This window comes from Amblyomma americanum, chromosome 1 (genome assembly GCF_052857255.1).
Source record: "Amblyomma americanum isolate KBUSLIRL-KWMA chromosome 1, ASM5285725v1, whole genome shotgun sequence".
NCBI classification, from domain to species: Eukaryota; Metazoa; Arthropoda; class Arachnida; order Ixodida; family Ixodidae; genus Amblyomma; species Amblyomma americanum.
Window position 1 is genome coordinate 259,037,428 of NC_135497.1, and position 19,802 is coordinate 259,057,229.

General features: G+C 49.2%; 1 protein-coding gene across 4 annotated transcripts in view; it reads right to left on the minus strand.

Annotated features, from left to right (window-relative positions):
- Positions 1 to 19,802, minus strand: part of LOC144114996 (GTPase-activating Rap/Ran-GAP domain-like protein 3) — an 811,635-nt gene that overhangs the window by 621,434 nt on the left and 170,399 nt on the right. The window lies entirely within an intron of this gene.

Here is a 19,802-nt window from a genome sequence, read left to right on the forward strand (position 1 = left end):
ACTGTGTTAACGTCGGCAACAGAATCGATTGAACCGCAACAAGTCGCAGCCTCTCTGAATTACGATTCGGTCACATTTTCTGAAACTATCGCCGAAATTGAGAGCTTGCCCATGTGCTCGAGGCTATTTCTCTTCCTGTCCACGTCCTTAACTTCTCGCCGGTGAAACTTCTCAAGTCGTTAGATCGCTGTTCTCACTCGCACGAGTTTGGTGCCCAATCACTTGCGCCATAGTGCCAGCATCGGGTTTCGTCGTACAAGTTCGGGAAGTGAATTTCCCACCCTGCTCCTCCTTGCGAACAGACAGGAGTGCTCTGCATAGACACTAGGCTTATGTTGTCGCGAAACTGGTTGCGAGATGAAAGGCTGTTGCGAAGAATGAGGTCGGAGTGACTCAAGGCTTAATCTGCGTGTAACAGGCTGCCACTGCAACGCCTCCTCATTGTCATCGTCATTACTCGGTAGCAGCTGCGACGTTTCCCTCTAAAACTGCAGGCAAGTTCTAGCGAGAGGTGCCGCGCCAAAACGAAAAGGAACCAACCTATCGGAGTACGAACTTCGATACGAGTGTTAACGTGTTTGGTTTTAGAGTGCTTGTTTACGCGCAAACATAGCGTCTAAAACTTTTTTTCTTACAGCAACAAAAAAATTGTTTCGTCTGACAAAGCCACTTGGCGTAAAAAATAAAACGAAGGAATGAGACCAGAGTACAAAGACATTCAGGGCGAGACCCCTGTAGCGCCTAGCAAAGATACACTACGCCAGTTCTCGTTTTTCTTGCGCCTCCCGTTTTTCCGCCGGGAAAAAAAAAGAATTAAATGAAGAAGGAACTTCTCCCCGACCAAGTTGCGGCTCCGTTTGCGAGAACACAATACCAAGACGACGCCGTGGTGGGAGGTGGGAGCGAGCAATCTCGGCATCAGCTTCGAAGGGAGGAAGGCGCTTCGCCTCGCTGCCGCCTCTCTTCTCCCCGCGTCGCGTCGCGCTCCTCCAATTCTTCGCGAACCGCGGCCGAAGAATAAGTGCGCCTCGAGAATGGCTCCGCGCACAAACGCGGGTCGAAAACAAAGGCCAATACACTACGCGCTTACATGGTGCCTCGCCATAGAAAAGCAACGGCGCGCCCCGCCCATACACGACGGGCGACCACACAAAGGCAGATAAGAGGAGGAAAGGGGGGGGGGGGGCACGAGGAAAGTGTCTCGCCGCTGGTGGCGGCGATGCAGCACCAGCAATGATAGCGGGAGCAGCGGCGGCGGCCGCCGCTAACGACATCATACGCAGCCAGGCGGCGTCGGGAGACGTCCCCATCGATCGTGGCGCTGGTGCGGACGTCGTTGAATGCGATTAAGCAAGCCATCCCTGCGTGCGCTACACTAGTCACTCCCGCCACTGCAGGCCTTACAAACTTGATCCCGCCGGATTCGCTACTGAGAGCTGGCCGAGTTTGTCCACCCAACATTCCCGAACAGCTCAAGGTGCACATAATCTGAACGGGCGTCGCGGAAAAAAAAACAATCACGGGTACCCGTCGGTAGTCCTCAAAAATAAATGTTCGCATGCGCGGTAGCGACTAGCAGGTTCTTAATGTCATGCCTACACTGCACAGCAAATTCACAGACGAAGACCAAAACAACCCCGTTGTTCAACGCACGCAGTACAATGCCCGTGATATGCGAAGTATCAGCGTGCAGAATTCTCGCCCGAGGTGCCGTTCGCGTCCGCACGCTGGGAATGTGTTAAAGCGCTATGGGCCGTGTCGCAGCAGCTCGCCTTATACGTTGGTTGGCTGCCCGTTGGTTTTAATTGGTTTTTTGGGGAAAGGAAATGGCGCAGTATCTGTCTCATATATCGGTGGACACCTGAACCGCGCCGTAAGGGAAGGGATAAAGAAGGGAGTGAAAGAAGAAAGGAAGGAAGAGGTGCCGTAGCGGAGGGCTCCGGAATAATTTCGACCACCTGGGGATCTTTAGCGTGCACTGACATCGCACAGCACACGGGCGCCTTAGCGTTTTTCCTCCATAAAAACGCAGCCGCCGCGGTCGGGTTCGAACCCGGGAACTCCGGATCAGTAGTCGAGCGCCCTACTACTGATCCGGAGTTCCCGGGTTTCAACCCGTTGGGCAAGTTGCATTTTCTCGTCACGTGACGTAACTGAACTCGGCACACGGGTAGTTTTTGTCCACTTTTCTCGATCTCTCGTGCGCTGCTGGCCTCCACGTACACTTTTTTTTTGTGCACCTGAAAGATTTCGATGCACCTCAATGTACTGTAGGCCGCAAAATTTTGCGGGATCTGCGATGCGTGGCTGAGCTAAGGAAAACTGCACTGCTGCGCCATCTGCCGTCACAGGGCATGGTGCCGAGGCTCACTCACAGTACCGCCGCAGCAGGCTTGCCGTGAGCATCGACACCGCGCTCAGTGACGGCAGATGGCGCAGCAGTGCAGTTTTGCTTAGCTCAGCCACGCATCGCAGATTCCGCAAAATTTTGCGGCCGATAGTACAGATGTCGAATGTTGTTCTTCGCATAAAGTTTCACGCGTGTACCCGCAGTACTGAGCACATTCTTCGATGCTTCGTGCGATCTGACACACGAAGTACATGACTACGCCAACAAATACCTAAAGAAAAAAAAACATCGTGAAAAGTTAAAATAATGCCGTGTCTCGGCCCTCGTCCTGAAGTAACAGTTATCGTGCTGTGCTGCCACGCGCTTAAGAAAGGCAGACCACTTCTGGGCATGTCGAAACTCCGTCACTAGCATCTTAATAAGCAAAAGGTGATCGCTTGGTGTGAAGCTACAGGTCGGAAGCTGTGGCCAAATTGGTGAACATTTTACTTGGCATTAAGCATGAGCGCGCGTTGTTGTGACACACGCGAAACATAGGTAATGTATTACAAAGACTGCAATGCAGTCATTCATGCACAAACGGCGCCCTTTCGTTATCGTCGCATGCGCGAACATTTTTCCTTTGTTCCTAAGAGCAGTTTAAAAGACTGGAATCTTAGACTAGAAGATCTGAAATTTCTTGTTCCTGTGCGCCATTAGCTTAAAACTACCCTGGTGGCGACAAAGCCGCGACACAGCTGCAGTATCGACCTATTTATGGGATTTTCATTTCACCAATGGCTGAAATATGAGTCCAAAGACAGCATTAAAACCAAGGAAAAGTAGCAGCGCAAAAGAGACAAGCGCTTGTCAGCGCTTATGTCTTGTTCTTTCTTTTTGTGGGGTTGCATGCTTTTGCGCTGCTCCTTTTCCTTGGTTCAAAATGCACCAACTAGCCCAAAAAGAAGGTTTACTTAAGACAGCATTAATTTCAAGGAACTGCCATGACCTATTCACGCCATATTCTCTTTTTACTATCTTTACCTTCCCACTCACTTCTTGCTCCTCTCGAGTAACCCTCATGCAAGCCACTGCATAAAAATTGCACAGTAAGTTCCAGCCTGCCGTGAAGTCAAAGCGAACTTGACGCCCGGTATAACGACGCAATCGGATGCTTGATCTAGGTTTTCGCGTATCGCACAAGCATACGCTGACCTCGCTTGATTAGTCAGCGTTGCTGCACTGCGCTACCAGTGTGAGGCCGCTGACAGCAGTAGGATTCAGTTCATTAACACATTCACGGACGTTTTGCATGCATACGCTGTCATGCCGAGCAGTCTAATGATCCATCAATGCTGAACGAACGCACCGGCGTCGTCCCTCGCAGCACCCAAGTAAACAACTCTTTCTTGGTCACACTGCGTGCCACTCAGCCCCGCCACCAGAGCCAGACAAGCGCACACAAAGAGCAAGGGGGGAGGGGGGAGGGGGGGCTAGAACGCCGAAATCTTGTCCGAGACAAGCCTGGACCTTGTAAACAAAACGAATCAGCCGAAGCTCGAGCGAACGAAGAGTTGCGACAGCACGCTTTCGTTTCGTGTCATCGTCCACGCCTGAAAGGCCGGAGCCGCAGGCTTTCCATCAGGTTGGACGGTTGGGCGCGATGATGGATCGCTTTCTTTCTTGTTTTTGGTCGACCCCTCGAGGACACGCCGACGCTCTTTGGCAGCCGTCATGTCGCCGGGTCGACAATGTGCGCCGCGCTCTGTTAATCTACGAAGCCCGGAGAGGGGCACGAAGGAGGGGGGTGGGGGGTCGCCGGCTCGGCCACCGCTCGCGGGTCACAGCGATGAACTGTCAGCGTTTTGGCCCAATTAATTACATAATCAATAACGCTCCTCCTTTCTCGTCACCGATCCTCTCCCCCGCGCACCCCGTTTGCCCGGCTCTCACCCTCGGTTTCCTTAATCCCGTTGTGTTTGCTCCGGCGCTGCCTTCCCGCTCTTCGCCTCTCTTTTTGCTTTAGGTCACCTTCTCCCTTCCTCTCTGTCTACCTTTTACAGCCGGCTCTTTTTCCGCTTGTGTATTATCGCAATCAACACCGAATGACGGCCATCTAGGGATTCAGTCCCCAGTGCAGAATGCCATGAAAACGTCCGGACAATTATTGCAGTTTTCCCGCGACGCTGACGAGACGCACGCACGCAGATAAAAAGCCGCGTGATCGATCAGTGACTTGAATTACTCTCTGTTCGTAGTTGACGTTACACACGAGGCAGGCTCAGTTATAGTCAGATGTCAAGACCGATACGTACATAAATTAGTTTTGTAAAAAAGAAAAAGAAGAAAGCAGGAAGGTAGACTCATTGAGAGGCGTCTTGCGCACAAAGGAGGTGTTTATAGCACCGGACAACGACGTGAAAAATAAATTAGCATAAAAAAATCTTTCCTCCCGATGAAGGTAATCACGATATAAACTGCTCTATTAATTAGATCACGACAAAACCGGCATTCGCAAGGAAATATAATTACAAGGCTGCATTATGTCTGCTCGCAATGGTAATTGTTTTAAGCTTTTTAAATACCGCGAAAGAACTAATATGTATGCCAGTTCCTTTTCTGTTCTTTCCATCAGCGAATTGAATCTGCTTGCAGATGCTGTGTAAATAAAGTGCATTTTGCAACTCTTCAACCCCCACCCCCTTTCCTGTAGCCCTGTCAGGCTAAGCGGGGTAATCATTGAATAAATAATAAAGACAATGAAGGGTCACCAACACAACACAGAACACGACCTCACTACGACCGTGAATGCTGCGAAAAATAAGCATCAGTATATTACGCATCGAGCAAGATTTCCGCTTTAGCTGCGCGGTACAAAATGCGAACATGCCGCATCCAACAATCTGTAATGAAGCAGTTCAGTGCTTCTGAAACATTGGTTGTTCAATCCGTAACTGCAACAGTGTACCGGTGCAGACAATAAACTTAACGACAGCGTATACGTGTGCGTAAAATTTTATTTAATAGCTTTGCTACCTTGCATGTCCTGTGCAGATTTTTCGTATTTTAACGCTGTGGTTTGGGAATCATTAATAGGAATTTGGAACCGTGCCCTGCATTGTCGCTAAGCTTGACGGCCTGTAGCGCTTCAATTGGATGCGACAGATATTTTCCACTAACTAAGCACAAAGACATCGGCCTGGATTTTCTCAAATGACTGAGGATTTTCGGCGATCTTCGAGAGCATCTGAAGGCAGCGACGCCCCGGTGTCCAATCGAGATTTTGTTCCCATGTCCTTCTTCCACGCGGCTCATCAGCAAAGAAACCCGGAGTCCGAGCTCCAGGAAAAGTGGTGCACAAAACCCCCAGTGACGTCATCAGGCGCTGTGGGCAAAAGATAAATAAATAAAATAAACAAAATGTTTCCTCGGATGGCGCGGGGAACTGATCCAAGCACCTTCGGATTGCGAGGCTAGCCAAGAACCGATAGGCCACAAAAGGTTTCTTTTTTTTTAATAAAAAACCATGTTGCTTGCTGGCGAATAAAAGTGAACATAGTGTATGAATTGCCTTACGGCTGTGTGCTAATGAATAGGTGTGTCAGTAAAAAGGACGAAAAAAGATTCAATTACAAAATTAACGCTTTCGCCTTCAAAGCACGCCAGTAGCCTTAAGTGCCCTCCGTCGTTTTTTTAAAGAATGGGAGTCTATGGGAACGGCCGAAATTTGTAGGTGTTTTGGGAGGCAAAAACTTGATTTGGCAAGCATATACTGCTGCGATCGCTTTTTGCCAGAGGAAGCATAGTTGAGGGACTCAACTTTTTACTCTTCAATCTGTTGTTTGTCAGAACAACGAAGTGCCCAGAATTGACAACAGCAACATCTAATCCCGCGCAGTAGGGTTAAAAGCCAACCTGTCCGCGGTTGCGTATTCGTTGCTTGGCTTGTCTTTGCTTCAGAAAAAAGGACATTTATGTGTCATCTGTGAACTCCCACCTCTGTGATGTTCCTGAAACAATGGAACATTGTTTCATCAGTTATAATAACGCAGTTCTGTTGTGGAGTGTCTTGCTACGGACGCGCGAAAATGCGAATTTATTTGACTTCTCATACCTTGCGATACCTTACCGGAGTGCAAAATGTGGGTTACTTCCAAACCGCGAGAACATGTAACAAATCTCAACTGTTGCCACAATTTTTTTTTTGCATGATGTCTGCCCGCTAATTTTTTAATATCGCGGCATGCTTAGCCTGGTGGCAGCCAAGGGAACTGGGAGTGCTTGTCCTAAATTTTTCGTACCGAAAGCAAGTCAGTTCACCTGCTTAATACGTTCTTGAAAACACGACGACATTAGCGTACGCCACGGCGCCGGGAATCACATTAAACTCACTTGAGTGTTAATTTCTTCCCTTACTCCGGCTACAATACTTAACCTTTGTTTTCTTGTTCCGGCTGCTGTGTTCTCGTTGAAGCTTCCTAAGTACCATGTGTTGCTTATTACGATTGTTCTCATTTTTCGCATGCACTTAACGCGGACAAGTTTAAAGGTAGTATGTTTTTCTTCTTTTTTTTATTTCGTAAAGCGCTCGCAAAATTTTTTGTTCGCGTTGAGAAATGCGAACAACATTGCTTTTCACTACCCTCTTTTTTACGATGAGAGCGCTGTACTAATTAAGAAGCTCGCAAGCAAAAAAGCTCCACATGGCACACGCAGGGCTTAGCACAAACAGAACAGCCCTCGCTGAGACAACACAACGAGCTCGGTGGTTCTGCAAACAGTTGAGCTTGCTCGCTTCACATCTCAAGACAAACGGACCGCGCGCAAATGCAACAGCGCGGCAGCAGGAACACGAAAAACTGCCTGTTGTTGAAAAAAATGAGGAGCGTGCTTCTGCTTTAGAGGCGCAGTAAATCGTGCACTCTGAGTCGTTTAAATTTGAAGCAAATAACGAGCCATGCATGTGCGACTAGTCCACGGCTACGGTTCCTGCTAACTGTGTGAAACCGTCTGTGTTGTGTGAAAAAAATGAATATAATTGAAGCGAGAAACTCCCAAGGAAGCAAAACGTTTCTGCTGTAACTGCCTGCGTCACTTCTTTGATGACAGCTTGAAGGCATGGAAATGCGGATGACATGCAACGGGGAAGGGTGTTGCGATATCGAAAAACGTATGCTTCACCATCCAACGCGAAATGAGGTTGCGCCCGCGCGATTTCTCAGGGAGCGAATAGGGCTCATGCGCGGACAAGCAGGTTCTGCTGTCAGATACTGCGTTTAGTAGCGCTCATCCATGCTCCGACAGACGGGTTTGCATAAGGTATCAAAAATACGCGGCTAATTGCAGGCTGTAAAGATACAGGGGCCAATATGACTTCACCAAAGAGCCGCCCGCTACATAAAAGTTCTTGTAAAAGCAACCGTCTACAGGTCGATCGGTTAACTGAAGGCCTAGTGATCGAAGCGAACGCATCCAGATGTCAAATACCTGACGAGTCACGTGAGCCACGTTTTCGCCATAGCAAACGTTTAGACACTGCGTTCACACTTGGGTGCCTGACAACCAAACTATAAAGGAAATAATAATAAGCGTGAACGGCCCTACTTCCGTCTTTCTGCACCGGTAGCCTGTGGCTCAAGCTGTACAACTCGTAGCGAGTCAATTTGTCGCCGGGTGGAGAGCTTTGTAGAGTGAGGAGCCTCCCTGTTGCCCGGCACCGAGCGCACATGCCTTGCTCTGCACCGAATAAGATTAACGCTGTTGGCCCGTGAAACCGCTCCCTGGGAGAGTCAAGGCTGACAGGGCGCCGTGGTGGAAAAAAAAAATTAAAATAAAAAGGAGCAACGCAGCTGTCGCCGTTCAGCCAGCAGAGCCAGTCGGAAAGCCCGGCTCCCCGAGCGCTGGCTGCCACTCGGCGGTGGCAATTAGGCCGGCTCCCGCTGTCTAATTTGCCACCACAGGCCGCATCTGAATGCAGCCGTGATTCCGGGGTAATCCAATTGCGCTACGCAGTTCCATGGGCCAAGTGGCGCGCTCCCTCCCTCACGCGTCCATCCATGCGGGGGAGGCGGCGAGACGGTGGCCAGACATGTACAGTACGTCATGGGTGCGCGCGGTGACAGAGCGTACGGGCGGCGGTGACCTTTCTTTACTAAGGGCAGCCCCCTCACATCTCTACGTCTTCATTTTCACCTCTCGCTCCTTCGCACCCTCCCCTTCCTCACGCCGTTCTAAAGCGCTCAGAGTACCTCAGACTGAAGGAAAAAAGCACTTGGAGATGGAATTATGCGACGATAGGCAGGCGCAGAGAAGCTGTTTTTCTTTCACCTTAATTTCCGGCAAGTCTACGTTCATTCTTCCCGGTAGACTTCATGTTTTGTTCATACTGCTTTTCTGAGCTGGCCTTCGAGGCTGAGCTTTTCGTGAGAGGTTACTTTTTGCGTGCCGTAGAATACAAAAAAAGAAAGAAAAACTTTATAATAACTGGTGCGAAGGCGCTGAAATGCCTCGTCGTCTTTGTCGCAGAAATAGGAATCATGAAAAAAAAAGAAATAAAGCGCAGCTGCGAGAGTCCTCGCTTCGCAGCGGCTCCCCAGAGACCGGTACAACGAAGAAATTATAGGAGTCGAGTTTTCCCTCCTCTTCCAGGAAAGTCTTGCTTTGCGCTGGCGAGCATTTTTCAGGGAATCGCGCAGATTGGAGACCGTCGCCAGAAGAGAAAAGAAGAGCACCTCTGCGAAGGTGCGCGTGCGTCTGCCAGTCGTCACGCAGCTCAAGAAGATGGCTGTGCGCCCTGCGAATGCCTGAGTGAATGTATATCTCGCTTAAATTCCAAAAACCCTGCTGTTTCCAAATGAGCGGAGCTTTCAGGCGAATTGTTCGTTATCTATGTCAATTCCAACCAGGAAGAAGTAAGGCGTTGGGTTGAAGAGGGTGCGAAAGTTAATCCCCGGATGAAATCTTGCGGTCAAGAAAGCGTGCGCTCTGCTGTCACCTGGTCTAACGATTTTTATTGGCAACATGTGATGGTGTGATGGGGAGGGGGAGGGAAAGGGATGGGAGGGCACAACCAATTTTAATGGCCGGCATCTTGAATTCGAGAAACCGAAACTATGCCACCATTTCGTCCCCTGACGTCATACGGGGGGGGGGGGGGGTAAGGGGGAAGGGATGGGAGGGCACAGCCAATTTTAATGGCCGGCTTCTTGGATTCGAGAAACCTAAAGTATGCCGCCATTTCGTCCCCTGACGTCACACTGACATAGTTCCACCTCTATCCACTATATTGGACCACGACGTCATCATTGGCACGCGGCAGGTGGCTGTTTCTACAATGCTGTTGTAGATGACGCTACAAGTCTCAATGCGAGATGTGCTGTTTTCTAGTTGATGCCACAGATGGCGCTGTGATTTCAGGGTGATAGCAGACCCCACGAAATCTCGAAACGTGATGAGTAAGAGCTAACGCTCTTAAAAAGCAAAGGAATACTGATGCTACGAGACTTGCCCGGAAACTGTCGCCCCGCCGGCGCTTTTCGTCGCGCAGGGCCCAGCCGTTTTGCGATGATACTTACGCAAGCTCTTCAGCTCCGCATCTGAATGACGTGCTCGATGCTGCAGTTTTTGATGAAGTGAACCCAACTGCACGGGCTAGTCTGAAATGATGCTACACCGCTCACAAGACAACTCTCCACTGATACGGTGCGAGAGCTACAATGAAACACAATCGGCTTGCATTATTTTAGCAATAAAACACCGTTACTTAAAAGGAAGCTTAAAAAACTGTGGTTTGAAGCCTGAACTGAAATGAAGGTATTGAGTTGTCCGAATATAGTAATTTGCGTTGGTACTTTCTCAGTGATGTATGCCTAGTGCACCTCCTCCTTCTACCAAGTCGCCAAGATTCTTCCCGTTTTTACTTGAGGCACCCAACATCTGATATGTTCCAACTTTTTTACGCAATGCGAAAAGTGCTGAATAATGCGTTTACGCCTCTACCGAACGAAACTTGATCCTCGCAACATGCTCAGCAAATCAGACAATACCTTCACCGCAAACCTTTCTGTTGGCTGTTAAAGTTCGGTTCGTCAAATCGGGTATCGAACGTTCCGTTCCATGTTTTACCGACCGATTTTTGTCTTCTCACTTTCTTTGCGCCCAAATAAATCCGTACTTCTTTAACAGGATGATAGATACAAATTCACGGGAAGGAGTGGGGCCAAGAACATGAGCGTACGCTTCCTTTCTCCGTTGGGGCTTCGGCTGGGCAGGTGGATTCATGTAAAAATACGGATATTCCGAGCAGCGCATTTATAGCCTTTAACGGCAGCAATACCGACTCTAAAGTACCGCTTCCTTCCATTCATGGGAACATTATTATCGCTTTATGCAGCTCCCTTCGCCATTGATTCGCTTTTACAGCAGCGTGTTCTCCACTGCAAGCGAAGGCCATGGCCCTGCTATCTGCAGCGGCTCACTTCACTGTCGCCTACCTCCGGGGAGGCAGTACAACGCGTAAAAGTAGGTTCCTCTGCTTGCAGCGGCAAGCAAGCATCCGTCGAACAAGCTGTATGCTCTTATTTGCCCCGCTTGACATAGGCTCCACTCTTTTTGTCCTTGCGCCAAATGTTCCTAACTTGTTTTCTCAATGTCTCGCTACGTTTCAGCTCAGGCAGCGCCATAAATACGATCCATTCAAGAGAAACGTATGCCCTGGGAACTTTCCATTTGTCGCGTTGCAACTCCGTTCAGTGTAGAGGAGAGGCGGTCAAGTAAACGGCCTGCCATAAATCTGCGACTACTGGGAGGTGCTTGGTTTGCTTCGTTCCCGCGGCACGCAGGCAAGAAAAGCACATTTATTGGGGGTGGTTTTGAAACGATTACTCTGCTACTCCCGTATGCGCGGCCACCGCTTTGAGCTATCGGGTGCGCTGTGGGAAAAGTTTAGAAAATCGCGAAAGTACGCGGCTCGCGTTGCGGTTTCTTTTGTCTTGCTCAAACGAAGCTATCAAAGTTTCGAGGAAATTGGCGAGTTCGAGCTATACAACTAAGCCCCATGTTCTATGCCGATCAACGTTGAACTAAAACCACGACTAATATGAATCTCTACGTTCTCGCGCAGTTCATGCGGAAGTGCGACGGCGCTCCCCAGTTGCAGCGGAGAAGCGGAATGTTCTTTTGTTTGCTTTCTTGCTTGACTGCTCAAAATCGAGGCCCTATAATGACGCCGTAATCATGGGCGTGCAATACACGATGTGAACGTTTTGTCTTGGAGGTGGACTTTAAGGTTTGAGCCTGCAGTAGTCCTGCACGGCTATTTTGCTCTTTCATGCGCACATGTCCAACATTCTGGGACAAAAAAATTTCAAAACTGGAAAATTGTATGACACTGTTACGGAAATATTGAAGGTGATCGTCAATCATTCTGATATGTAGCGAAAATCTTTCTTCTAAAGTGTTTCCAGCGATCGCATCGAACAGTAAAGACTGCCATAGATAACCAATGTGGAACGCTTTTGACGATAGGAACAACGTTAATAGAAAAAACTTCGGCTGCGGTCAGGTGATCTGTTTAGTTTAGTTTATAGGGGTTTAACGTCCCAAAGCAACTCAGGCTATGAGAGACGCCGTAGTGAAGGGCTCCGGAAATTTCGACCACCTGGGGTTCTTTAACTTGCACTGACATCGCACAACACATGGGCCTCTAGAATTTCGCCTCCATCGAAATTCGACCGCTGGTCAGGTGATCTGCGGATATATTGATTGTTACAGTGAAATCTTGCGTTACATGAAAAAATTGCATTCATAAAGGGTCTCGCGCTCAAAATTGCTTTTGTCCAGAATTGTTGGGTGCGTGTACTTTTCCTTCTTTCTCTACTAGTCCTATTATTGTTGTTCATAGAAAGAAGAACGGCGCACGCGAAGCTGGTGGGCATGCCTTTTGTTGCAAAAGCTACCGCTCGGTTTTAAAGATTTTCCCACAGACCACTGCAAAAAAAAAAAAAAAACGGGAGCAGCATGCTAGAGCAAATGTATCCAGCGGGTGGTCAGTTGCAAAGGGTACGCAATAAAGGATGCGAACGAATCCGTGTCGTCAACTTTTCGAGCTGTGCAATTCGATTAGTTCTTTGCATAAACATTTATTCGTGTATTTAATGCGCTCAAGTTTGTCCTACAGCGAGAATGGTATAATACGGGAGATTATTTCATAATCTTAACGGATAATATGAACAGTATAGTTTGCTGCCAAAGAAAGAAGCTTTACGCCACCACATCACTTACGATAGGTGTCAGAAATCCTAGAAGTATGACCAACGAAAACGCAAAACGCTAAAATAAGGCCGCACGCACACGAGAACAACAAAATATTTCGCGCATTTCGTAAAACCGGGCGTAAATATCCCCGAATATCGCCGGGATATGCGTCTCATAACAAACCAGGAGCTCCAGAGTGCGCATAACAGCAGGATGTGTCTCGCATATATATTCAAAAACTGGGAGAAAAAAAAAAACGCCTCCAATGCACTGAAAGGGCTGCAGGGCAAACAAAAGAGAAAAAAAAACGGAGCCTCAGAGGAAATACTCGTCGCCAGGGGAAACTGACGAATGCGTAGCCGAGATGAAAGAGAAACATTTCCGACCGCCGCACACCCGTGTGAAGGCTTCTTGAAGGACGCGAGCGTCCCCAGAGCATTTATTTTGGGGAAGCCGTCGCTAATAAAAAAAAATCTAAATAAAAAACCGAGCAATATCAAACTCCCCGCCATGTGTAAACGTTTTGTGCCACCGCCGCAATGAGGAACGTTCAAATGCGACACAAGGACGATTCCACGGCTAAAAAGAGAAGGCACCTTTCGGCGGGCGAACAGGCTGCGCCGACTGAACGGCTATCGCCGGGATGTGCTATAACGCTCCCGCAGCCCTTTATTCGTGGGCGCTCGAGGCAGCAATAAAAATGCTCTGCAGAATGCGAAGCAACGTACCGGGGCGTACGCACTGTATGTACTCAAAATTGATGGCGGCGGCGCGTTTCTCTGCACCGCTTCCTCCATTTCTTCCCCTCTCCGAAATTGCTTTCGCCCGCATAGCTGCATAGAGAAGTTGGCAACTTTTGCGCGCGTGCGCGACGAATATTTGCGACTGCGACTCGCGTTCACAAGCTGTACGCTTCCCATTTTTTTCCCCGGCTCCTGCTTTATTCGCTTGCGCGCAAATATTTAGGTCCAATTCGGCTCACGGCGCTGACAAAACTGCGCAGCTAGACAGAGTGCTTCCGAGAGAAAAATTTATGCATTGATGCGCACCGGCACCCGTATATACAGCTGCCTCGACTGAACACAAACCCGGCCCCCGTCAGAGTTCGCGCCGACGAGCAAGTATGTATTGCACGAAACCACGCCACGGAGCTGCTCTGCGCCATGCTCTGTTTACGCCCCCCCCCCCCTTTCTTCCTCCTCCTTCTCCTCTTATATTTTGATTCTTGAGCCGAAATAAATGCGAGTGCGCCACGGCAGCGCACGGAGGCAGTTTATGCATAAAATTCAAGCCCGTATTACTGACGAAATAGACGACTAAAAAAAAAAACAAAAGGCGCAACAAGCTTCCTCTTTTTGCGGATATCTTTTTTCGTTCGTGATGCGCAGTTGGTGAGCCCATGCCAGAATCTCGGAACAGTCGAACGTATGTCAAAGCATTGCCCTCTCTGCAGCACGCACCTTTTCCTTGCGCATAACGATGTCATCATAATGCGCTGCACGCAGTCCGAAGCGTTTGTAGGCTTGTGATTTAAATTATACCTATATATAATACCAGAAGAAGCTTTCTGAGCGGTGATCGCCTATACCTCGTTTTACTTATCGAGCCCAAATTAGCAATATAAAGGACTTTACCTTACGGTATGTTAAGCCAATAGGCGCTAGTTAATAGCAATAAACACGGCGTATTAGCCTAGATTTGTAAAAGGTGAACGAAATAATTTAAAAATCACGCAGTAAAGTACTTTTATTGAAATAGAAGGCGCAGTATCTAGGAGGCTCGTTGAAACTGCGGCTTCGAGTCGTCGTAACTGAGAGGCATAAAAATAAGGCCGCCCATAGTTACATGAAAAGCCCGCATTCGCAGCCGTGACTGAATATGCTGTTCATCAGTGAAGAAGGCACGTAAGAGAAGAGATAATAATGCGGTAAGTATTATAGCGGAGAGATATCGCAGTTTTCTGCTCCCCTCTTTCCCTTATTACGGCCGCTTCTCCGGATGATCTCTGGGAGGAATGGCGCGGCAGGCAAAGACATGGACGAAGGAAAGAAAACGCGCACGCAAGCGCCAACTCTCAACTTTAATGCATGGGTGTAGATACGCTGAAATTATATATGGAAACACGCCCCTCTAAAACTGCAAAATCAACAAAATAAGCATGTGGATGCCAAGTATGTTGATGCCACCAACTTGCCCAAAACTTTACACTGCTCTCTTGATCTCCTCCAGCGTGGTTAATCTGCGTACTGGGGGATCACAAAGACATTATCCCTTTATACGCATCAAGAGCTTCCATTCAAGTACTGTACGTATGAGTGGTGAAAAATTCGGAAGGTCGTAGACAGCACAGCGCAATGTAGAGGTCTCTCTCTCTCTCTCTTTCTCGCCCGCGCGCGCGCACGCACGCACAACATACGATGGCGCGGCTGCTGACACAAATGCGCACTCTGTCGTGAGATGGTGTGATGAGTGAGCGATTAAACAGTGAATCTGTAACTGATGCCTTAACAGCCGCCTGTGTTTCATCGGGAACAGTTTCAGATGAAAAGGGCGTCACGAGTTCTTCACTACGCCGAATGATCAATGGCGACGCTTATTCTTTCTCCGTATGGCATGATGTAGCAAATCAGTTGCAACTTTATTCCGGGTAGGCTCAGTGCATTGCCCTCTCTGCAGCACGCACGTTTTCCTTGCGCGTAACAATCCTATGAATGAAAGTTATTTTTGAATTGCGTTTCCTTTACGCAAATCGCCTGAATTGTTTCTCACTGAAACTTTTGATAAGAAGGAACTAATTAACATTAAAGACTACGTGGTCATTGCACAAGAGTCGCAACGCAAGGAAACATAGTAAAGTATTATTGTTAGAAGTAATAAGTGATAAAAGCCTGCACTTTTTTCAGATTTATTGGTTTAGCTTTTCTCTGGTGAGATTAACTTCGCAGGAGGCAAACCGGAAAACACACACACATCTTAGCGAGCTCATGACAACTCTGTTCTTGAATAAGAATGCTAGAAGCTTGAGTGGAATCACATATAGATCGCGCTCAACCTTCCTCCCACCCGCTCCTCCTCCCCTCAATCCCCCCCACCCTATCTTCCTGAGCGATAAATAAGCGTAGCTTTCATAATAAATCGCAGTCCACACACCGAGGAATCGTCGCTAATATGCTTTCCGCAAATGGCTTATTTGCCCTCCTTTCCGCCACTTCTTTTTTTCTTCCTACTCTCCCGGCTTCTGCGTCGGTATTCGTGTAGTCGCTCTCGGCCGTCCCTCTTGTTGGCTCTTGCGACCGGTGACTGCGCGCGTGGCTTGACTCGGACCAAGCTGCGGACGGGGTGGCCACGCACGGCCGTGTGGCAGGTGCCTCCCCGCAACCGGGGACGGCCCCTCCCGAGCCTCTCACTGGACGCGGCGGAGTTGGTCACAGGATAAAATAAAGCAAGCCTTCCCTGTCCAAGTGCCTCGCGTGATTGCTTTCTTGGGGATTGCGAGAGTACACAGCCTAATGCGAGCTTCCTGCTGCCGCTCAGCGGCTATATTGACACGAACGTCCTCGGGGCACGATTGATCCCACTTACGCGCCTTGCAGAGAAAACGGCCATTTCTCGTCTTCCCCAGCCTCGTCTGCTTCCTGGCCACGGCGACGCCGCTCGTCGGATCGCATCACCACCCGGCACGCGTCGATGGCGAGCACTTACTTCCGCGATGCAGCCGGGGCGCCCTCTACTGGCCCCGAGACGCTGCTCCCTCCTCGGCCCAGCACCGGCCACCACGACTCCAGTGCACTGCCGACTGGCGAAAATCATCGACTGCCGCCGCTTATTAGGGCCAGATAGGGCAGAAGTAAGCGTAGCGGGACAGGCAGGTGTAGCGGGGAGGCTCGCGGAGGTGAAGAAACGAGGCTGGAGTCTGAAATTTGACTCGGGAGACGCACGAATACTACGGCAGAAACTCTTTTTGAAATGACGGCGCTTTCCGTGACATCGCGCGGTTTCCTGTCGCTGCGACTGAGCTGGTTGAGCAAAAAGCGCAGAGAATTTTGTCGTCGCGAAAACTGCACACAGGACAACAGATATCTTTGGATAATTTTGGGATGGTCTTTACAACGACAGAACTTTCTGCAGTCGCTGGTCGGTAAGATGCTCTTGGTTACTGATGCATCGCTGTTTGAGCGGCAGCATACCGCTACCGGTGGTCGCCAGCAAACGTGAGCAGGTAATAGAATCACGTGGTGGCCGACAGAAAACCACGAGGTATAGCGTGCCAGGTCGCCGGAGTTATCGCCGTGTTCGGCGTACCCCGTCGGCCGTATTAAATGCCTTGCGCAACGTCGACTCACCTGGCCCGCTTGGCGTCCAAAATGGAAGCGCGCCTTTTCGAGGATGGGCGACCGCTCGGCGGTGCTGGCCGGGGGGGAACCGTGAGAGCGCGCGCGGCGACTAGACCGCGCGAATGTCTGACTTCGATAAAGGAATTAGTGCAATCTACACTGTCACGCCGACCATTTACAATGCCGGCCGAAGAGCGCGTGCCGTCGGCCGCTTGCGAATTCCAGGATATCTCGGCTCACTCCGCGCGCTGCGATCCTTGAACAAATGTTCATCAACATCCCCGAGATGTGCAAGCGCCTCTCCCGGCGAGCTTAACCGGACTCCGCATATTTAGGATTACGCTCTCCGCAGAACAGCGCGGGGCGTCGCCGGCGAAATGAATCCAAGCGATGCCAGAAACGCTTCAGCGCTGAGCGGACGCCAGCGAGCATGCCGGGTTTGCCGAGAGCGAGGGGAGGTGGCTCCCATAGCGCCCGCTGCAAGAAAGAAAACGCGCGAACGCAGATGCCAATCTCTGGGGCGCTGCATTCGGCCTCACCGGTTGCCGATTTTAGGACAAAGTGTGGCTAAGCTGCAGGCCGGTTAGGTTAGTGCTTGGCATTTGTGAAATGTCAGCATGGTCTATGAAATCGGGTTTTAATGCCTTCCCAAAAACTACATAAGCGCCAAAAAGCAGAGTGGAAGTTTTTCGTGCACACCTCGACATTATTTCATTCAAACGTTACCTCTAACGGGGCAGTTGTAAAATTTTATTTGTAAACCGCAGAAAGGAGGCTGTCATAACAGTATATTTAAAGCTCTGCGTGAATGTCGTAGAAGACACGCCATGCTACTTCGTGGTGATAGTCGGGGAGGCTAGTGTATACCTGTATCCACACACAGCACAAGACTACTCACTAAAGCCCTTTTTTATTTATTTATGCACCAGCTGCTCCTTTGTAGCTTCAATAATAAATAATTTGCATATTTCTTTAATAATAGACGAGATATTATTATGAAATAAATGTAGCTCGAATAGCTGCACAGTGACGAATAAATTGAGTTAAGTTTAACGTTGTCCAAAGGAGACGTTAACAAGTTAGTGTGAATATTTTATTATTAATGCGCACGGATTTCTAGGCTATGTCGGCGGTTTTGTGTCATCAAAACGTGTCGGCAGCAGTTGTGACGTTCTCAGAAGAGGTAGCATGAAACGAGTGGTTGTAAACGAAAGAGGATGATGTGAGGATGCTGCAAAAAAAAAATCAAAATCGGATGATTAGTAAATTATTTAAAGCCAAAAATGTTCAAAAAGTGGGCGGGGCCGGAGCAAAAGTGGCGCCAAATTTGAAAACACCGGAAGTGGGCGGAGCCAAAGCGTGGCAGAAAATTTTAAAAACCCGAATTGTGGCCGGAGCCAAGCGTGGCGCCAAATTTGAAAGCTCGAAAGAAGAGAGTGAGGTGAAGGGATCTAATCAGAGGAAATCGATATCCAATCAAGAGGTAAAGAGGTGCAAAGAGAGGCAAAGAGGGGCAAAGAGAGAATAAGAAGGACGAGGAGGCGTCAAGGCCTTCGCATTCCTCCAATGCGGCTTACCGCAGTGATCTAGAACGTTTTTGAGGTACATTTTATAAAGAGATGGTTAACAGTCAAGCGAACGAATTTACAACCAAGCGCCCACAGAGCGTCACTGCGTTTCGCAGATTATTCCACAGGTACAGCCCACTTGCAGTTGTAAAAGAAAATAAAGTCATGCATCACTCTTCAAGCCATGAATGCCGCTTTCTATACGCGTGGACTCCAAGCCCAGCGCGTTGTCGGCCCACCCAAGAGCCCGCAAGTGTCGCCATGAGTGCCGGCTAATGCAGCTGGCGTAGCACGCAGCGCATGCCGCTGCATGGGAAACGAAAAGATTCGCTGGGGTTCAACGTGGCTGAACCTAGTCATGATGAGCCAAAGCTGGGTGCGGAAAAGCTGGGGGGTGCGGCTGGGTGTGGCAGCGCCGAGGCGACCGACGAGTCACGTGGTTAGTCACTGGGCACAGCTGCCGAGGCAAGCGGTCGGTGCAGCGGGGGCAAAGCGATCGGCGCAGCTGTGGAGAGTACCGTGGTATGACATCCGAGCCATGCCCCCGGCGAGCCCCCAGTTTAGAGGCCAAATCTCGGAATCATTTGACCTTCAGGTTCGGCATGGGAGAAGTAGAGCTTTCGCTCTAAAATCTCGAAAATCGTCGCGGCATAAGACGACGACAATAACGAGGAGGCGCAGTGGATACGACTAATGGAAGCCGATTCTCCCCGGTGAGTATAGTGCCACAAGTTCTGGTCTCACTCTTCTTGCGACAAGGTACAACTGTGCAGGGCTTTTTTGGGGATTTGTTATTACTCAAAATGGTCAAGAATTACAGTGCATCCTCGAGACCTCTAACCATATTCGACACGGCGATCCGTTCCGCCCGCTGACGGAAGAAGCCGTGTGCAGCTCGCTACGGGTAATCTAACCTTTCTTGACGACCCTGGCTCCAACGTGACGCGCTTTCTTCACGTCTATCAGCACAAAAGGGCATCAAATTTACAACAACAACTCGCATTATCAGGAAAACGAAGGATAGAATGTAATTTTACCACCCTATATGAACTTTATTGTGATGTTCATGTAGTTTGTCAGCTTTTCGCAAGCAAATAAGCTATATCGCACAAAAAATTGAAGTTTTTTGTTCTTTTTTATTCTTAAAAGAAGGATACCACATCGCTTTCTGGCATTGTATTTTGGCTGGTTTTTATCCCTCTGAAAATGCACCAATAAGTCCCGTCCGTATGAGAACCAAAACAGGTCGGAGCCAGAAGCCGCCATCAGCATGCGACTGCATTGTGACCTTAGGAATTCGAACCTAATCGGTGAATG